The sequence below is a fragment of the Aegilops tauschii genome, chromosome 1 (assembly GCF_002575655.3).
Source record: "Aegilops tauschii subsp. strangulata cultivar AL8/78 chromosome 1, Aet v6.0, whole genome shotgun sequence".
NCBI classification, from domain to species: domain Eukaryota; kingdom Viridiplantae; phylum Streptophyta; class Magnoliopsida; order Poales; family Poaceae; genus Aegilops; species Aegilops tauschii.
Genome location: NC_053035.3, coordinates 4,637,001 through 4,643,147, shown reverse-complemented (window position 1 = coordinate 4,643,147; position 6,147 = coordinate 4,637,001). Strand labels below are relative to the sequence as shown.

General features: G+C 41.7%; 1 pseudogene; it reads left to right on the top strand.

Annotated features, from left to right (window-relative positions):
* Nucleotides 1–3,045: 3,045 nt before the first annotated feature.
* Nucleotides 3,046–5,746, top strand: LOC141042237 (uncharacterized; annotated as a pseudogene).
* Nucleotides 5,747–6,147: the final 401 nt, after the last annotated feature.

Below are 6,147 nucleotides of genomic sequence, written 5' to 3'. Positions count from 1 at the left end.
GAGATGAAATATCTTGGACCAAGCAGGAACAATCGCAATGCATAAACGGGAAGAAATGAATGTAAGCACATTGGAAGTAGGTGCATAAAAAAGAGAAGTAGCACACAATATACTAAGTAAAAGGACTTACAAAGGGTTATAGGGCAGAAGTATCTAGTCCTTATTATTGGTCCCATGAATCTGAAGGTAAAAAAATGGAATCCAAAACTGACACGTTATCATGTCATCCCGCTTTATTGTTCTCTGGGTATCAAAGTAAAATACCCTGTACCAAGCAGGAACAATCACAATGATCAAGTGTTCGATGCGTAAATGGAACAAATGAATGTGAACACACGGATATAGGTGCATAAAACAAGAAAAGTACAACAGTACTAGGTAAAAAGAGCTTACGGAGGATTGTAGGGCACGCATATGTAGTCCTTGTCCTTAGGATGCAGCATATGTACTCCTTGTCCTTGGGATGGAGCAATAGATAATTTACTACTACACTTAATTTCAAGCACTGGTTGGCGAGATTTTCATGGAACAAAGATACAACCTTCTTTTTCTTCATGCCTAATACAAACTTAACAAAGGATGAGTTGAAATGATAGGAAAAAGGCGTGACTGACAGCACGAGAGCCAACAATGTCCCATAATTTCATTATCAGAAAACCAGATACCAATTCAACTCAACAAAGACATACTAGCCACAGGATGTACAACCATATAGAGAACACTCCCTTTATCACTCACTACTATTCCAACACAATGGGGAAGAGACATTTCATCGTGACAAATTGCTGTGGTATATGATGAAAGATACAATGAATGTGTCCGTGCATAATCAAAGTGTCGACTATTTACAACGAGATCAAACCTATAACTTAGTTTTTTTTGGTTAGTTTTGAGGTACAAATTGAGGCGTGTGGCACTGTAGACAGTCCCACTTCATCCTCCTGCACCAACAGACAAAAGTAGCACAGCAAATTAGTCTACCGGCTGACAAGTGTAGACAATCAGGGGGGATCAATCAAGCAAATTAAAGTATGTGCCGTTTGAGATGTTCAACAGAGAGTTCAAAGTTCAAGATCAAATCCCCCTTCTGTGTGTTTATGTTGCTAGTAAGATCAAGATAGGATAAGCTCACTTGTTCACACCAACAGTACATGTATGTAGCATGAAATTAAGCCTGAACTTCATGATTTATGAGTCAAGAAATACCTGTCAATTAGATCATGTGACAAGATAAAATACACCCGTTTATAGCTACAAGCACTGTGATTGCATGGGAAAATGACACGAGTCATGGATTTCTTCCTTGGGATATCATCACGATGATCAATGTGAATAGAAACTAAGTCAGTCTCGCAATTGACATACCTGCTGCCGGTTTGCCGGGACTGCTGCATGACCAGTTGGTGCAGCAGGTTAGTTAAGCTGAGAATAAAGATCAGTCTCCTTGTCTGGTTGGAGGTACGGTGGGACTGAGTTTGATTCGAAGTCCATATCAGCTTCCAAAGCATCATTCTCTGCATGCATTTTTCAACCTAAAAATGAGAACAACATACAGAGAACTGTGTTAGTCTCTAAAGTAACATGTGCATGACACAAAACTACTGAACTTTTGGCAAAAGTGCCAAAGAAATGTTTCACAAGAAATCTAAGATTGATATAAATTGGAGAGTTTGCTGGATCAGACTCAACTATGAAATTAAAATAGAAGTGGTTCCTCGTCATCGATGGACATTGCTCACATCCATAAGATCCATCATCTTGTCTTGCATGCTCTGCAGAATTGAAGAGCAGGCATGGATTCAGATGTAATTCAAACAAAATTAGAAAGGAAAAATAAAGAATCAAATGAGAAAGCATGTGGATTAGAGCACTGGACTAATAGGCTGCTGCATTGATGGGCGGCAGCATGGGTCGGGTCAGCTCCTTGGTGGGCATTTCATCGAACATGTGGTGTGCGGGAACTTGCCCTTATGGCCCAGCTCGCCTCCCTCCTCTGAATCCTCTTCCTGCCCCTGAAATGGGTGCTCAAACCAGCAAAATCAGCAGCAGCCACCGAATTCTCCTCGTCCATGGCATCAACCACCAGAAGTTGTAGGATCCATTAGATCGGGAGAGCACCTACTGACCACCTGAGGCACGGTGAGCACTGGGAGACGAGGGAGTTGTGGGTGGCATGGCGACCTCGATGGACGTAGAGCAGCGGGGAGAAGAACACCATGCCATAGAAGAGCTCGTGGACGTGGTCGGTGGCGCTGCCGACGAGTGGACACCGTGGTTGCTGCACTTGATGGCCCGGAGCTCGGCCCAGCGCTCGGTGGTGGGGCTTCAAGACGGGGAGGAGGACGCCGGGGGTACGGCCTCCGCGGCGTGGAGTCTTTTCTCCCTCTCGATTTTTCTCTAAGTCATATTATTTTTGCAGTATGTGCACCTGTTCAACGCATCATAACTCTCTGCATATAGCTCCGTATCATGCGTGTAATATATCGAAATGTTTGTCTCGTGATGATATTAATTTTGTTCCATTATGCCATGTTCATTAGAGTCCATCTTGATGCCCAAATCTCTGGTGCAAGAGTGCTACTTGCTGTTATATATATATATATATATATATATATATATATATATATATATATATATATATATATATATATATATATATATATATATATCATTCTTGTCATCTTTGGTTTTTTGGTAGCAACACAGAAAGCACTTGTCATTCACAGGGCATATCCCTGCATCTCTGGGTAACCTAACAATGTTAACTGATCTTCTCATTCACCAAAACATGGTATCAGGTCCCATTCCCGAGGAGATTGGAAGACTTGTCAACCTACAAAATCTACAACTAAGCAACAGCACCTTAAGCGGTTTGATACCGAAAACCCTTGGAAATCTGAGCCAACTAAATGCATTATGCCTGTTTGGTAATCAACTTTCAGGGCCTATACCCCAAGAACTAGGCAGGCTAGTCCATATGCAAATTCTTGAGCTTAATTCAAATGATTTTTAAGGTCCAATTCCAATCTCCAATACCTCACTACGATGAACACACTTTATCTCTTTGAGAATGAAATCACAGGTCCAATACCGCCAGAACTAGGCAACCTCGCTATGCTAAACCAACTTGGTCTCTACAAAAATAAAATAACAGGTTCAATACCCCCAGGACTAGGCAACCTCACTATGCTCAATGAACTTTTTCTCTATACAAATCAAATCATAGGTCCAATACCTTTAGAATTGGGCATCTTGCTGAATCTCCAGTATTTAGACTTCGGCGACAACAAAACATCTGGCTCTATCCCTGACAGCTTAGGAAATATAACCAAGCTAGTGGTACTACACCTCTATGAAAATCAGATAACGGGTCCAATACCTCTAGAATTAGGCCTCTTGCTAAATCTGGAGGATTTAACCTTGGCCGACAACCAAATATCCGGTTCAATTCCTAGCAACTTAGGAAATATTACCAAGCTAGTACAACTATCCCTCTTCAAAAATCAGATAACCGGTTCCATTCCCCAAGAGATTGGCAATCTGGTGAACCTCGAAATTTTAGACTTGTATCAGAACAAAATTTCAGGATCAATACCGAAAACTTTTGGGAAGTTGCAAAGCATCCAAAGAATGCAAATCTACGATAACAAATTATCAGGTTCTCTTCCCCGAGAATTCGGAGATCTCATCAGCCTTGTTGAACTTGCGCTGTCTAACAACTCACTTTCTGGACCTTTACCGGCAAATATTTGTTTAGGTGGCAGACTTCAATATTTCCAGATCTCTTCTAATATGTTTAGTGGCCCCATTCCAAGGAGTTTAAAGACATGTACGAGTTTGGTTCGACTTCGCCTTGAGTCGAACCAACTAACATGAGATCTCTCTCAGCATTTTGGTGTCTATCCACAACTTGTACAGATGCGGTTAGCATCGAATAGACTGTCTGGGCAGATCTCACCAAATCTAGGTGCATGTACCCAGCTAACGGTACTACATCTAGCACAAAATAAGATCACAGGTTCCATACCTCCAATCCTTTCTAAATTGTCCAACCTAGAAGAACTAACACTCGATTCTAATTATCTAAGTGGTGAGATTCCACCGGAGATCTGCACTTTAGCAAACCTATCTAGCCTGAACTTGTCATCAAACCAATTATCTGGATCCATACCTACACACATAAAAAAGCTACACAATCTAGCATACCTTGATACATCTGGGAACAGACTGAGTGGATTAATACCTGAGGAACTAGGGACCTGCATGAAACTACTGTCCTTGAAGATCAACAACAACAACTTCAGTGGAAGTTTGCCAGGTGTGATTGGAAATTTGGCAGGCCTGCAGATCATGTTAGATGTGAGCAAAATAACTTCACTGGTGTGTTGCCGCAGCAACTTGGGAAGTTGGAGATGCTAGAATTTTTTAATTTATCACACAATCAGTTCAGTGGCAGCATTCCGTCGTCCTTTGCAAGCATGGTGAGCCTTTCAACACTTGATGTGTCCTACAATGACTTGGAAGGACCAGTCCCAACAATACGGCTACTCCAAAATGCTTCAACAAGTTGGTTTCTTCCCAGTAAAGGTTTGTGTGGTGACCTCTCTGTCCTGCCACCTTGTTATTCAACTTTAGTACCTGGTCAACATAGACGAAAGACACTTGGTTTGATTGTGCCAATTGTTCTTCTGGTGGGTTTCGGCTTTGTTGTTGCGATTCTTGCCATAATAATGCTTCTCTTTAACAAAACAAAACCACAAGAAAGTGTTGCTGCTGAAGGAAGGGACATATTCTCTGTTTGGAATTTTGATGGAAGGTTAGCATTTGATGATATTGTAAGGGCAACTGAAGACTTCGACGATAATACATCATTGGAATAGGAGGATACGGCAGAGTCTATAAGGCACAACTCCAAGACGGGCAACTAATTGCTGTGAAGAAGCTTCATCGGACCGAAGATGAGTTGGATGATGAAAGAAGATCTCGTAGTGAAATGGAAATCTTATCACATATCCGACAACGAAGCATTGTCAAAATGTATGGATTCTGCTCCCATCCAACATATAAATTCCTCGTCCACGTCTTCATTCATCGGGGCAGCCTCCATGGGACATTGGAAAATGAGGAGTTCGCAAAGGAATTAGATTGGCAGAAGAGAATTGCTCTTGCAATTGATGTGGCTCAAGCAATATCTTATTTGCACCACGAATCCAACCCCCCTATAATACATCGAGATATCACAAGCAACAACATCTTACTTGATACAACCTTCAGCGCTTTTGTCTCGGATTTCGGCACGGCAAGGATTCTGAAGCCTGATTCATCAAATTGGAGTGCACTAGCTGGGACATATGGTTACATAGCTCCTGGTATGTACTAGTGTAACCTCCCTTTTCACATCCCAAGCATTCATTCGATAGATTTGTTCCTAGTTCTAATGTTTTGATTTTGTGCAGAACTCTCATACACATCTGTTGTGACGGAGAAATGTGATGTTTATAGCTTTGGTGTTGTTGTGCTAGAGCTAGTGATGGGGAAGCATCCAAGGGATCTTTTAGATGGTAGTTCATCGAGCGGGGAACAAGCTATCCTGGTGAAAGATATTCTAGACCAACGGCCGACAACACCAACAACAACAGAAGAGAATAGCTTATCTCTGCTCATCAAGCTAGCCTTTTCGTGTTTGGAATCTTCTCCACAAGTAAGGCCAACCATGCGGGAGGCATACCAAACACTCATCCAGTGACCCTCTTCTAGGTCATATTCCGTGCCTTTCAGCGCACTTACATTACATCAAGTGGTGCTTGTTGACATATGATCTCAATTCTAGTGAGAAGCCAGGGTCTATCGCTTCGGAGGCCTATTTAGGTTTCCACTCTTGACTCGAGTCACTCATATGAAACTTATATATACCCCTGTATTCCAACACGGGATGAGTTGATGACTTATTGTGAGTCCATGTATTTGTAGACACGCTCCTGATATGGTGAAAGATCACCATCATGTGCCCATGGTTTTTCCCGCAAGGGTTTTCCACATAAAAATTTGTGTCACATGTTCTTGATATTTCTCTGTTTGTTCGCTTACCGATTTCTAACAATGCATAAATATAATTTATTTTGCAGTTGCGTGTACAATGTATTCGAT